The following is a 14,537-nucleotide window of genomic DNA, read 5'->3' on the forward strand; positions in this document are numbered from 1 at the left end:
AAACTGTTTGTGTTTTTTTGGGGATCCAAAATGGAGAAACTAAGAAGAGGAATGGTTATGTGTTCTGTGGAAAATGGGGGTTGTGATTTTCCTAACATTGACTTATTTTTAAGAATGCATTATTTTTTGAACATTTATAAATTATCCCAGTGCAATAACAGGACTGCGGACATGTGCAAATATTTAGCAGGACGGCTTTTCCAGAAATGGAGCTGGTGTGAGAAGGATTTAAGAAAACCAGTTTCGTTTGTGATACCGTTTTTTTATGTGGTGCTTAGGTCCTTCTATGATCAAAATGGGATAAGCTCCATGGTTAGACCGGACAAAAAACTGATTGTCTCAGGTATTAAGAAGAAGGAGATGTTATGTGATGTGCCGTTTTGTAATAATGCACAGTCTGGACAGGTGTGGAAGCTTTTTTTCCTGCGTGGAATCAGCAACAGACAGAAGGATGTAAACTGGATGGCGTTGCATGGATGCTTGCCAACAAGGGCTTTTTTGAATGACCGGGGGATAAAGGTTCAAGAACTATGTCCTAGGGAAGGTTGCAATAAGGTGGAAACAATACAGCATATTTTTTGGGACTGTTTTTTTGCTAAAAAAGTTTTTACCTTGTTGTCACGTATGTTTGTTGCTTTAGTTGGTTTTCATTGTTTCGATTTTGAAAGGATTTTAATAGGTCAAGATTTTAAGTACTCGCAAAGGAAGCGGGCAAGCTGGATTATTTTTGTCATATATAAAGAGGTTTTATGGGACGTTCGGAATTTGGTGATTTTTAAAAAGATTGTTTTTTCCCCCATGGAATGCAGAAAGATTTTTCTTGCCAGACTGTTTTATGCCTATTTATTGGATAAAAAGAAGTATGGTGAGACAGCAGCAGAAGCACTCTGGAACTTTTCACATTGGACTTCTTACAGTAAGTAACAGTTAATTGCAGGGTTGTGTTTTTTGGGATTTTGTTTTTGGTTTTCCGAATGATGATTTGAGAACCCGTTATGTGAATATGCGCTATGATGCATAAATTAATGTGGGTCTTAATCTGAGGAAAAAGAAAAAAATCTGTTCTTATCAGTTTAATATCTGATACGTCCCCTATCTGGGGACCATATATTAAATGGATTTTTAGAACAGGGAGATGGAAAAAGAGCTTGCTCTGTCCACTCCACGCATTGACCTGGTATTGCAGTATCTCCAGGACCGGTGCACCCCTTCTTTAATGCAGTTTCTAAAATCAGAAAGAATTGAATTCAATGTTTTTTGTTCATTTTGCTTGTTTGTCGGATTTTGGGATGGACTCTTTGGCTTTGCTTTTCTTCTCCTCATTGGATTTTTCATGTTCAAAGTTGCAGAAGCCAGATTACAAGCTCATTTTGGTTCAACTTCAGCAACTGTGCATTGCATTGCCATGTAATGTGATGCAATGCTATCTTTCTAGCTCTCCCTTTTTACTTCCTTTTGGATAAACAGACATATTAGGCAAGCATTTTGGAGCTTTCACCTAAATAACTACAGGTGGTGAGATAAGCTGCACAATATAATTGACCTTTCAGTATATTGTTGCACACACACCATCTATTTAGCAAATGCCCTTGTTATCAACAGCAGCCTTTTAAACTCACCTGAGCTAACAGGTATGTGCGCTGGTTACTCTGCTGCGCTTAAAATTTCTTTTTTGGTTTGCTACAATGCCTTTTCTGAAACGTTGTCTCCTTCTGCTGGAACACTGACTTCTTTCATTTAATGCCTGCAGACTATAAAAGAGAACCCAACCCAAAAAGTTTGGTTGATTAGTCTGTGGCATTCTGTTAAACTGTTGCTTATGGCGGTCTCTGTGAGCTTCTCAGCGACATTCAGCCAGCCAGGTATCCTGCCTGCAGTAGATGGAATGTGGCAATGGAACGCTGGCTGCGCGTGTCATAATAGGCTCTGAGCCTTTATATACCTGTGCACAGCAGCAGCCACCTTCAGTCTGCTGCTGGACAGCCAGCAGCAGCAGCAGCAGGAGAGGTATGTAATCAGGAGCCCTCCTGCTAAGGGTAGACAGCTGCTCGTTCCACCCCACCCCCCGCCTTAATTGGTTCTCCTCCCTTCCAACGGTGTTGAGGCGGGTGGGAACAGCAGGGGGTGAAGGTGCTGTGTTTAAAGAGGTGGAGTTATGCAGATCTAAAACGCGTGGATTGCAGCAGCAGCAAGCCGAAAAGTGCAGGCATGTAAGGGATCTAGAGGTTGACAACATGTCTTCTTAACGGGAGTCCAGGAGCTCATCTCCACAAATGGACTTTTCAGGATCCTTGGGTGGCTCCGTAGTTTGAAACCAATTCTGGTTATCGCTTCTCGGCCTTTTGGCTAAGATCAAGTGTAGTATCTGTTCTTATCAGTTTAATATCTGATACGTCCCCTATCTGGGGACCATATATTAAATGGATTTTTAGAACAGGGAGATGGAAAAAGAGCTTGCTCTGTCCACTCCACGCATTGACCTGGTATTGCAGTATCTCCAGGACCGGTGCACCCCTTCTTTAATGCAGTTTCTAAAATCAGAAAGAATTGAATTCAATGTTTTTTGTTCATTTTGCTTGTTTGTCGGATTTTGGGATGGACTCTTTGGCTTTGCTTTTCTTCTCCTCATTGGATTTTTCATGTTCAAAGTTGCAGAAGCCAGATTACAAGCTCATTTTGGTTCAACTTCAGCAACTGTGCATTGCATTGCCATGTAATGTGATGCAATGCTATCTTTCTAGCTCTCCCTTTTTACTTCCTTTTGGATAAACAGACATATTAGGCAAGCATTTTGGAGCTTTCACCTAAATAACTACAGGTGGTGAGATAAGCTGCACAATATAATTGACCTTTCAGTATATTGTTGCACACACACCATCTATTTAGCAAATGCCCTTGTTATCAACAGCAGCCTTTTAAACTCACCTGAGCTAACAGGTATGTGCGCTGGTTACTCTGCTGCGCTTAAAATTTCTTTTTTGGTTTGCTACAATGCCTTTTCTGAAACGTTGTCTCCTTCTGCTGGAACACTGACTTCTTTCATTTAATGCCTGCAGACTATAAAAGAGAACCCAACCCAAAAAGTTTGGTTGATTAGTCTGTGGCATTCTGTTAAACTGTTGCTTATGGCGGTCTCTGTGAGCTTCTCAGCGACATTCAGCCAGCCAGGTATCCTGCCTGCAGTAGATGGAATGTGGCAATGGAACGCTGGCTGCGCGTGTCATAATAGGCTCTGAGCCTTTATATACCTGTGCACAGCAGCAGCCACCTTCAGTCTGCTGCTGGACAGCCAGCAGCAGCAGCAGCAGGAGAGGTATGTAATCAGGAGCCCTCCTGCTAAGGGTAGACAGCTGCTCGTTCCACCCCACCCCCCGCCTTAATTGGTTCTCCTCCCTTCCAACGGTGTTGAGGCGGGTGGGAACAGCAGGGGGTGAAGGTGCTGTGTTTAAAGAGGTGGAGTTATGCAGATCTAAAACGCGTGGATTGCAGCAGCAGCAAGCCGAAAAGTGCAGGCATGTAAGGGATCTAGAGGTTGACAACATGTCTTCTTAACGGGAGTCCAGGAGCTCATCTCCACAAATGGACTTTTCAGGATCCTTGGGTGGCTCCGTAGTTTGAAACCAATTCTGGTTATCGCTTCTCGGCCTTTTGGCTAAGATCAAGTGTAGTATCTGTTCTTATCAGTTTAATATCTGATACGTCCCCTATCTGGGGACCATATATTAAATGGATTTTTAGAACAGGGAGATGGAAAAAGAGCTTGCTCTGTCCACTCCACGCATTGACCTGGTATTGCAGTATCTCCAGGACCGGTGCACCCCTTCTTTAATGCAGTTTCTAAAATCAGAAAGAATTGAATTCAATGTTTTTTGTTCATTTTGCTTGTTTGTCGGATTTTGGGATGGACTCTTTGGCTTTGCTTTTCTTCTCCTCATTGGATTTTTCATGTTCAAAGTTGCAGAAGCCAGATTACAAGCTCATTTTGGTTCAACTTCAGCAACTGTGCATTGCATTGCCATGTAATGTGATGCAATGCTATCTTTCTAGCTCTCCCTTTTTACTTCCTTTTGGATAAACAGACATATTAGGCAAGCATTTTGGAGCTTTCACCTACATAACTACAGGTGGTGAGATAAGCTGCACAATATAATTGACCTTTCAGTATATTGTTGCACACACACCATCTATTTAGCAAATGCCCTTGTTATCAACAGCAGCCTTTTAAACTCACCTGAGCTAACAGGTATGTGCGCTGGTTACTCTGCTGCGCTTAAAATTTCTTTTTTGGTTTGCTACAATGCCTTTTCTGAAACGTTGTCTCCTTCTGCTGGAACACTGACTTCTTTCATTTAATGCCTGCAGACTATAAAAGAGAACCCAACCCAAAAAGTTTGGTTGATTAGTCTGTGGCATTCTGTTAAACTGTTGCTTATGGCGGTCTCTGTGAGCTTCTCAGCGACATTCAGCCAGCCAGGTATCCTGCCTGCAGTAGATGGAATGTGGCAATGGAACGCTGGCTGCGCGTGTCATAATAGGCTCTGAGCCTTTATATACCTGTGCACAGCAGCAGCCACCTTCAGTCTGCTGCTGGACAGCCAGCAGCAGCAGCAGCAGGAGAGGTATGTAATCAGGAGCCCTCCTGCTAAGGGTAGACAGCTGCTCGTTCCACCCCACCCCCCGCCTTAGTTGGTTCTCCTCCCTTCCAACGGTGTTGAGGCGGGTGGGAACAGCAGGGGGTGAAGGTGCTGTGTTTAAAGAGGTGGAGTTATGCAGATCTAAAACGCGTGGATTGCAGCAGCAGCAAGCCGAAAAGTGCAGGCATGTAAGGGATCTAGAGGTTGACAACATGTCTTCTTAACGGGAGTGCAGGAGCTCATCTCCACAAATGGACTTTTCAGGATCCTTGGGTGGCTCCGTAGTTTGAAACCAATTCTGGTTATCGCTTCTCGGCCTTTTGGCTAAGATCAAGTGTAGTATCTGTTCTTATCAGTTTAATATCTGATACGTCCCCTATCTGGGGACCATATATTAAATGGATTTTTAGAACAGGGAGATGGAAAAAGAGCTTGCTCTGTCCACTCCACGCATTGACCTGGTATTGCAGTATCTCCAGGACCGGTGCACCCCTTCTTTAATGCAGTTTCTAAAATCAGAAAGAATTGAATTCAATGTTTTTTGTTCATTTTGCTTGTTTGTCGGATTTTGGGATGGACTCTTTGGCTTTGCTTTTCTTCTCCTCATTGGATTTTTCATGTTCAAAGTTGCAGAAGCCAGATTACAAGCTCATTTTGGTTCAACTTCAGCAACTGTGCATTGCATTGCCATGTAATGTGATGCAATGCTATCTTTCTAGCTCTCCCTTTTTACTTCCTTTTGGATAAACAGACATATTAGGCAAGCATTTTGGAGCTTTCACCTAAATAACTACAGGTGGTGAGATAAGCTGCACAATATAATTGACCTTTCAGTATATTGTTGCACACACACCATCTATTTAGCAAATGCCCTTGTTATCAACAGCAGCCTTTTAAACTCACCTGAGCTAACAGGTATGTGCGCTGGTTACTCTGCTGCGCTTAAAATTTCTTTTTTGGTTTGCTACAATGCCTTTTCTGAAACGTTGTCTCCTTCTGCTGGAACACTGACTTCTTTCATTTAATGCCTGCAGACTATAAAAGAGAACCCAACCCAAAAAGTTTGGTTGATTAGTCTGTGGCATTCTGTTAAACTGTTGCTTATGGCGGTCTCTGTGAGCTTCTCAGCGACATTCAGCCAGCCAGGTATCCTGCCTGCAGTAGATGGAATGTGGCAATGGAACGCTGGCTGCGCGTGTCATAATAGGCTCTGAGCCTTTATATACCTGTGCACAGCAGCAGCCACCTTCAGTCTGCTGCTGGACAGCCAGCAGCAGCAGCAGCAGAAGAGGTATGTAATCAGGAGCCCTCCTGCTAAGGGTAGACAGCTGCTCGTTCCACCCCACCCCCCGCCTTAATTGGTTCTCCTCCCTTCCAACGGTGTTGAGGCGGGTGGGAACAGCAGGGGGTGAAGGTGCTGTGTTTAAAGAGGTGGAGTTATGCAGATCTAAAACGCGTGGATTGCAGCAGCAGCAAGCCGAAAAGTGCAGGCATGTAAGGGATCTAGAGGTTGACAACATGTCTTCTTAACGGGAGTCCAGGAGCTCATCTCCACAAATGGACTTTTCAGGATCCTTGGGTGGCTCCGTAGTTTGAAACCAATTCTGGTTATCGCTTCTCGGCCTTTTGGCTAAGATCAAGTGTAGTATCTGTTCTTATCAGTTTAATATCTGATACGTCCCCTATCTGGGGACCATATATTAAATGGATTTTTAGAACAGGGAGATGGAAAAAGAGCTTGCTCTGTCCACTCCACGCATTGACCTGGTATTGCAGTATCTCCAGGACCGGTGCACCCCTTCTTTAATGCAGTTTCTAAAATCAGAAAGAATTGAATTCAATGTTTTTTGTTCATTTTGCTTGTTTGTCGGATTTTGGGATGGACTCTTTGGCTTTGCTTTTCTTCTCCTCATTGGATTTTTCATGTTCAAAGTTGCAGAAGCCAGATTACAAGCTCATTTTGGTTCAACTTCAGCAACTGTGCATTGCATTGCCATGTAATGTGATGCAATGCTATCTTTCTAGCTCTCCCTTTTTACTTCCTTTTGGATAAACAGACATATTAGGCAAGCATTTTGGAGCTTTCACCTAAATAACTACAGGTGGTGAGATAAGCTGCACAATATAATTGACCTTTCAGTATATTGTTGCACACACACCATCTATTTAGCAAATGCCCTTGTTATCAACAGCAGCCTTTTAAACTCACCTGAGCTAACAGGTATGTGCGCTGGTTACTCTGCTGCGCTTAAAATTTCTTTTTTGGTTTGCTACAATGCCTTTTCTGAAACGTTGTCTCCTTCTGCTGGAACACTGACTTCTTTCATTTAATGCCTGCAGACTATAAAAGAGAACCCAACCCAAAAAGTTTGGTTGATTAGTCTGTGGCATTCTGTTAAACTGTTGCTTATGGCGGTCTCTGTGAGCTTCTCAGCGACATTCAGCCAGCCAGGTATCCTGCCTGCAGTAGATGGAATGTGGCAATGGAACGCTGGCTGCGCGTGTCATAATAGGCTCTGAGCCTTTATATACCTGTGCACAGCAGCAGCCACCTTCAGTCTGCTGCTGGACAGCCAGCAGCAGCAGCAGCAGGAGAGGTATGTAATCAGGAGCCCTCCTGCTAAGGGTAGACAGCTGCTCGTTCCACCCCAGCCCCCGCCTTAATTGGTTCTCCTCCCTTCCAACGGTGTTGAGGCGGGTGGGAACAGCAGGGGGTGAAGGTGCTGTGTTTAAAGAGGTGGAGTTATGCAGATCTAAAACGCGTGGATTGCAGCAGCAGCAAGCCGAAAAGTGCAGGCATGTAAGGGATCTAGAGGTTGACAACATGTCTTCTTAACGGGAGTCCAGGAGCTCATCTCCACAAATGGACTTTTCAGGATCCTTGGGTGGCTCCGTAGTTTGAAACCAATTCTGGTTATCGCTTCTTGGCCTTTTGGCTAAGATCAAGTGTAGTATCTGTTCTTATCAGTTTAATATCTGATACGTCCCCTATCTGGGGACCATATATTAAATGGATTTTTAGAACAGAGAGATGGAAAAAGAGCTTGCTCTGTCCACTCCACGCATTGACCTGGTATTGCAGTATCTCCAGGACCGGTGCACCCCTTCTTTAATGCAGTTTCTAAAATCAGAAAGAATTGAATACAATGTTTTTTATTCATTTTGCTTGTTTGTCGGATTTTGGGATGGACTCTTTGGCTTTGCTTTTCTTCTCCTCATTGGATTTTTCATGTTCAAAGTTGCAGAAGCCAGATTACAGGCTCATTTTGGTTCAACTTCAGCAACTGTGCATTGCATTGCCATGTAATGTGATGCAATGCTATCTTTCTAGCTCTCCCTTTTTACTTCCTTTTGGATAAACAGACATATTAGGCAAGCATTTTGGAGCTTTCACCTAAATAACTACAGGTGGTGAGATAAGCTGCACAATATAATTGACCTTTCAGTATATTGTTGCACACACACCATCTATTTAGCAAATGCCCTTGTTATCAACAGCAGCCTTTTAAACTCACCTGAGCTAACAGGTATGTGCGCTGGTTACTCTGCTGCGCTTAAAATTTCTTTTTTGGTTTGCTACAATGCCTTTTCTGAAACGTTGTCTCCTTCTGCTGGAACACTGACTTCTTTCATTTAATGCCTGCAGACTATAAAAGAGAACCCAACCCAAAAAGTTTGGTTGATTAGTCTGTGGCATTCTGTTAAACTGTTGCTTATGGCGGTCTCTGTGAGCTTCTCAGCGACATTCAGCCAGCCAGGTATCCTGCCTGCAGTAGATGGAATGTGGCAATGGAACGCTGGCTGCGCGTGTCATAATAGGCTCTGAGCCTTTATATACCTGTGCACAGCAGCAGCCACCTTCAGTCTGCTGCTGGACAGCCAGCAGCAGCAGCAGCAGGAGAGGTATGTAATCAGGAGCCCTCCTGCTAAGGGTAGACAGCTGCTCGTTCCACCCCACCCCCCGCCTTAATTGGTTCTCCTCCCTTCCAACGGTGTTGAGGCGGGTGGGAACAGCAGGGGGTGAAGGTGCTGTGTTTAAAGAGGTGGAGTTATGCAGATCTAAAACGCGTGGATTGCAGCAGCAGCAAGCCGAAAAGTGCAGGCATGTAAGGGATCTAGAGGTTGACAACATGTCTTCTTAACGGGAGTCCAGGAGCTCATCTCCACAAATGGACTTTTCAGGATCCTTGGGTGGCTCCGTAGTTTGAAACCAATTCTGGTTATCGCTTCTCGGCCTTTTGGCTAAGATCAAGTGTAGTATCTGTTCTTATCAGTTTAATATCTGATACGTCCCCTATCTGGGGACCATATATTAAATGGATTTTTAGAACAGGGAGATGGAAAAAGAGCTTGCTCTGTCCACTCCACGCATTGACCTGGTATTGCAGTATCTCCAGGACCGGTGCACCCCTTCTTTAATGCAGTTTCTAAAATCAGAAAGAATTGAATTCAATGTTTTTTGTTCATTTTGCTTGTTTGTCGGATTTTGGGATGGACTCTTTGGCTTTGCTTTTCTTCTCCTCATTGGATTTTTCATGTTCAAAGTTGCAGAAGCCAGATTACAAGCTCATTTTGGTTCAACTTCAGCAACAGTGCATTGCATTGCCATGTAATGTGATGCAATGCTATCTTTCTAGCTCTCCCTTTTTACTTCCTTTTGGATAAACAGACATATTAGGCAAGCATTTTGGAGCTTTCACCTAAATAACTACAGGTGGTGAGATAAGCTGCACAATATAATTGACCTTTCAGTATATTGTTGCACACACACCATCTATTTAGCAAATGCCCTTGTTATCAACAGCAGCCTTTTAAACTCACCTGAGCTAACAGGTATGTGCGCTGGTTACTCTGCTGCGCTTAAAATTTCTTTTTTGGTTTGCTACAATGCCTTTTCTGAAACGTTGTCTCCTTCTGCTGGAACACTGACTTCTTTCATTTAATGCCTGCAGACTATAAAAGAGAACCCAACCCAAAAAGTTTGGTTGATTAGTCTGTGGCATTCTGTTAAACTGTTGCTTATGGCGGTCTCTGTGAGCTTCTCAGCGACATTCAGCCAGCCAGGTATCCTGCCTGCAGTAGATGGAATGTGGCAATGGAACGCTGGCTGCGCGTGTCATAATAGGCTCTGAGCCTTTATATACCTGTGCACAGCAGCAGCCACCTTCAGTCTGCTGCTGGACAGCCAGCAGCAGCAGCAGCAGGAGAGGTATGTAATCAGGAGCCCTCCTGCTAAGGGTAGACAGCTGCTCGTTCCACCCCACCCCCCGCCTTAATTGGTTCTCCTCCCTTCCAACGGTGTTGAGGCGGGTGGGAACAGCAGGGGGTGAAGGTGCTGTGTTTAAAGAGGTGGAGTTATGCAGATCTAAAACGCGTGGATTGCAGCAGCAGCAAGCCGAAAAGTGCAGGCATGTAAGGGATCTAGAGGTTGACAACATGTCTTCTTAACGGGAGTCCAGGAGCTCATCTCCACAAATGGACTTTTCAGGATCCTTGGGTGGCTCCGTAGTTTGAAACCAATTCTGGTTATCGCTTCTCGGCCTTTTGGCTAAGATCAAGTGTAGTATCTGTTCTTATCAGTACACAAGAGCTACGATCTACACTTGACGAGAGCGATCGAACTCGGAAGGAGAAGAGCTTCGGAGCCCAGCTGACATCGGAGAAGGAAGGCGGATATCGGTGGGAGGAAGAAGCTCTAAAGAATCCAGAAGAAGACGAAGACTCGGAGAAGAATCGGGCTGTCCTGTGGAATCTTCGAGGAAGAAAATCATCGAGACAAAGACCTTTCGGGGAATTTGTCCAGAACACGACGGGAGAAGAATCTGCATAGCTCCACCCATTCCGGGAAGAGTTCCAGATCCAGCTCCAAGAAGTAACTGCAGGAGGAAAGCCATGGCAAGCGCTGCGAGGAAGGCCGAAAAGAAGAGCCTGGAGCAGGAGACAGCCAGGAGGGCCCAGCCAGGAGCCGATTCTGACCCCAAGGACTCTGCCTCCACGACTGGCCAGCAGAAGGGACCCCAGAAGCCCCGCCACGAAGCTCCAGCCCTGGAGCCATGGATGCGGCAGACGGTGGCCCTGAAGCTGAAGGAAGTGGATGGGAGGGTGCCGGACATGTCCTCGGACGTGTTCTGCCAGAAGATGCTGCTGGATCGAGGCTTCTCCAGGTCGGACACCCTCAGCATCCAGACCTTCTTGACGGGGATCTTCTTCATCACCTTCGCCACTGTGAACACCTGCAGGAGGTTCTGGGAAATGGTAAGCGCAAAAGGACCGGATAATTCTTTCTCTGCCTTTACAGGTAGCTGCCCTATCCAGAGGGACGAAAGGAGGATCACAGTCTCCATGCGCAACCCGCACACCCCAGGCCAAGACATCTGTACCTTCCTGAGACGCTTCTGTTTGGTTGTGAAGGAACCCTCTCACATCCTGAATGGACTCGGCTTCTGGACAGGTAAGTGGTCAGTGACCGTTAGACTTCACAGGGACCTGGCGTACTCAGACGGACTTCGGCACCTGCCCCCGACATTCTCCCTGGGCAACTCCTACGGCCTCATCTATTACCCGGACATGCCGCGGAACTGCAGGAGATGCGGCAAGAATGGCCACGAGATGAAGGACTGCAAGGAGGATGCCTGCAGGATTTGTCGAGTGACGGGACACAGCTCGAAGGACTGCCCGAAGAAGACGTCCTGCAACCTGTGTGGGCTGGCGGCTCATCTGTACAAGGATTGCCCCAAGCGTGAGAGATCCTGGGCATCGGTGGTTGCGACGACCCCAGCTACGGAGGACAAGGCCCCGACGACCAGGCCTGTGAAGGTCAAGGACGCGACGACCAAGGCCCCAGCGGCCAAGGCCGAGACGACCAAGGCCAAAGCGGTCAAGGAGTCGGTGGCCAAAGCCCCAGCGACGGTCCCAGCAGCTCCGAAGCAGAAGAAAAAGTCAAAGGAGGGTAAGAGTTCTGTCACCCCTCTCTCGATCCCTCCCCCTGCCACCCCCGTCCAATCCCCCCCCACCCCGGCCACCCCTGCTGAGGATTCCACTTCCTCTTCCTCCTTCCCCTACTCCTCAGCAGGTGTCCTTTCCCCTGCCCCGGCAGCCACTCTCCCTCCCCAGACCATGGTAGCGGTGGAATTAACCTTTCCTCCACCCGCCGCTATCTATTCCGAGGAGGATTTTCCCCTTCTTGTCTCCCCAGTTCCAATCCGGGGAAAGAGGAAGGTGGAGGACAGCCCTGCTACTGAATCCTCCAAAAAGAAGATTCTGGATTTCGTAGGCGAAAAGGAGGATACCCTTCCTGAGCCAGAAGAGATGGAGCACATGGTTGAGACCCTGGTGGCCGAGCCAGAAGAGGAGGAACTGGTGGTCGCCGAGATCGAGGCCGCGCTGCTTGACCAGATGGAGGAAGAGGGCCTGCTGGTGATCCCGTCACCAGCAGTCAACACCGACGAGGGACCACCCGACCGGAGTGGTAACTAAGGTGTATTGCCTGCGCTAACTTTTTCTTTTTTCCCTACATGATGGCTAATATTAACTTATTTTCCATTAATGTCAGGAGCATCAAGGACAAGTTCAGACGTCAGACTATTTATGCCTTCCTTACTTCCCAATTGTGTGATGTTTATATGTTGCAGGAATGTTCCCTTCCCTCCTCTAGGTCCTTCAAACATCTGGCCAGGGAGTGGTCCCACGGTCCATCCTACTGGTCCGGTGGGGGTGACTGCAAGTCTGCGGGGGTCGCAATTCTGATCAGGGGGGGCGCATTCACGCTTGAGTCCGTCCAGGAGCTCATCTGCGGCAGGGCTCTTGTTGTAGATGGCAACTGGGCGGGAGAACCTGTCAGGTTCATCAACGTGTATGCGTCCCCACTGAAGAATGAGCGTTTGGAGCTTTTCCAGACCCTGCGGCTTCAGCTTGCCACCACCAGGACCTTAGTGATGGCCGGGGATTTCAACTGCCCCATCGAGGAGGATGGTCGTAGTTCTGGCACATCTGCCAAGTTGGACATCACGTCCAAGCTGCTCATCGAGATGGTAACCGAGGCCTCTCTTCAGGACGTGGTGGGCTCCATGGGGAGAGGCTCCATGAACTATTCGTGGAGCCGACCCGATGGCTCACTCCGCTCCAGGATTGACTTTGTGTTCACCTCTCGGGCAGTCAGGCAGAGTAGGCACTCGATGGTCTCCTGCTTCTTCTCCGACCACAGAGCCATTCACTTACAAGGTGTCCTCGGCGACGGTTTTCCGTCCGGCCCCGGCTCCTGGAAGCTGAATTGTGCTCTGCTGACTCAGGATGAAGTCGTGGAGGAGCTGAGAGCAGCCTACGCAATGTGGCAGTCCTACAAGGGTAGCTTCCAAACAGTCTCTGATTGGTGGGAATATGTTAAACTTGAGTTTCGCTGTTTCTTTCAGGCCAAGGGTCGACAACAGGCGTGTGAGAAGAGGAGGGACTTCAGAGGGCTGCAGCGCGAGCTGCGGTCGCTGCAGGACCTTCTTCACTGCGGCTGGGACGTGAGGGAGGAGCTGGAGGAGACCAAGAAGAGCCTGAAAAGGCACTTTGAGGAGGAGTCCAAGCGAATCGTCTTCCGTTCCAAAGTGGAGAATCTGGAGAAGGGTGAGAAATGTAACTCATTCTTTTTCAGGAAACTTCATGCCGGTCACACGCCCCTGAACGAGCTGCGAGACGAGAGCGGAAACATGCGACGTGGGAAGGAGGACGTGATGAGGGTCGTCAGCGACTTCTACAGCGAACTCTACTCCCACAAGACTACCGACCCCGACGCTGCTGATAAGTTCCTGTCAGGTATCACTAACCATCTTGATCCTGCAGGCACGGCAGCCTTGGACAAACCTCTGATGGTGGGCGAATTGCTCTCTGCCGCTAAATCCTTTAGGACCGGCAGGACCCCGGGCAGTGATGGTCTTCCAGCGGAGCTCTATGTAGCGCTGGGAGACCTCATCTGTCCGGACCTGTTGGACCTGTACGAGGAGATGGTGGTGGAGGGTAGAATGCCTCCATCTTTGAGGGAAGGAATGGTCACGATCCTGTACAAGCGGAAGGGAGAGAGGTGCGACCTGAGGAATTGGCGTCCCATCACTCTGCTCAACGTGGACTACAAGATCCTGGCCAAGACGATGGCGACACGACTTAAGACGGTCATCGGACGGATCATCCACCCGGACCAGACCTGCGGCATCCCTGGACGTCGCATCGCAGACAGCCTCGCTCTCGTGCGGGACACGGTCGAGTACATCAAGGTCCGCCGCGCACACGCGGCCCTGGTCTCCTTGGATCAGGAGAAGGCCTTTGACCGGGTTTCCCACGAGTTCATGGGCCGAGCTCTGCACCGGTTAGGTTTGGGTAACATGTTTTGTTCGTATGTCCGTCTGATGTATTTTGATATCCACAGCTCGGTGTTGGTGAACGGCTGGAAGACTGACCCCTTCCCTGTCCTCTCTGGGGTCAGACAAGGCTGCCCTCTATCACCTCTTCTTTTTGTTTGTGTTATAGAACTCTTCGCAGAGGCTATCCGGCAGAATGGAGAGATCAGAGGGATCACCGCACCGGGTCCGGGACGACACGAGGTCAAGTGCTCGCTCTTCATGGACGACGTCACCGTCTTCTGCGCTGATCGTGGTTCAGTCGACGCCCTCGTCCAGACGTGTGAGAGGTTCGGCCGGGCTTCAGGGGCCAAAGTCAACTGCAGGAAGTCGGAAGCCATGCTCTTCGGGGATTGGCAGCCGGCCTCCTCCGCCCCCTTCCCCTTCAACATTCAACCGGATTTCCTCAAGGTGCTGGGAGTCTGGTTCGGGAAGGAAGGAGCGGCCCTCAAGTCCTGGCAAGAACGCTTGGCCAAGGTGAAGCAACGGATCGGACTCTGGAGCCTCAGACACCTCACTTGTGAGG

General features: G+C 47.9%; 7 non-coding genes and 1 pseudogene across 7 annotated transcripts; all 8 read left to right on the plus strand.

The window, feature by feature from the left end:
- The first annotated feature begins 1,017 nt into the window (after window positions 1-1,017).
- Window positions 1,018-1,211, plus strand: LOC141183341 (U2 spliceosomal RNA). The gene has a single exon (XR_012258323.1). It is a non-coding gene; the product is annotated as a U2 spliceosomal RNA (small nuclear RNA).
- A 1,115-nt stretch (window positions 1,212-2,326) lies between these two features.
- On the plus strand, window positions 2,327-2,517 carry LOC141184037 (U2 spliceosomal RNA). The gene has a single exon (XR_012258833.1). It is a non-coding gene; the product is annotated as a U2 spliceosomal RNA (small nuclear RNA).
- Window positions 2,518-3,632: 1,115 nt separating this feature from the next.
- LOC141184038 (U2 spliceosomal RNA) lies at window positions 3,633-3,823 on the plus strand. The gene has a single exon (XR_012258834.1). It is a non-coding gene; the product is annotated as a U2 spliceosomal RNA (small nuclear RNA).
- A 1,115-nt stretch (window positions 3,824-4,938) lies between these two features.
- On the plus strand, window positions 4,939-5,129 carry LOC141184039 (U2 spliceosomal RNA). The gene has a single exon (XR_012258835.1). It is a non-coding gene; the product is annotated as a U2 spliceosomal RNA (small nuclear RNA).
- A 1,115-nt stretch (window positions 5,130-6,244) lies between these two features.
- On the plus strand, window positions 6,245-6,435 carry LOC141184040 (U2 spliceosomal RNA). Its single transcript, XR_012258836.1, has one exon. It is a non-coding gene; the product is annotated as a U2 spliceosomal RNA (small nuclear RNA).
- Window positions 6,436-7,550: 1,115 nt separating this feature from the next.
- On the plus strand, window positions 7,551-7,741 carry LOC141183236 (U2 spliceosomal RNA). Its single transcript, XR_012258233.1, has one exon. It is a non-coding gene; the product is annotated as a U2 spliceosomal RNA (small nuclear RNA).
- A 1,115-nt stretch (window positions 7,742-8,856) lies between these two features.
- On the plus strand, window positions 8,857-9,047 carry LOC141184042 (U2 spliceosomal RNA). The gene has a single exon (XR_012258838.1). It is a non-coding gene; the product is annotated as a U2 spliceosomal RNA (small nuclear RNA).
- A 1,115-nt stretch (window positions 9,048-10,162) lies between these two features.
- On the plus strand, window positions 10,163-10,240 carry LOC141183502 (U2 spliceosomal RNA; annotated as a pseudogene).
- Window positions 10,241-14,537: the final 4,297 nt, after the last annotated feature.

The sequence above is a fragment of the Phyllobates terribilis genome, unplaced genomic scaffold (assembly GCF_046119375.1).
Source record: "Phyllobates terribilis strain yellow unplaced genomic scaffold, ASM4611937v1 Scaffold_38__1_contigs__length_12584779, whole genome shotgun sequence".
NCBI classification, from domain to species: domain Eukaryota; kingdom Metazoa; phylum Chordata; class Amphibia; order Anura; family Dendrobatidae; genus Phyllobates; species Phyllobates terribilis.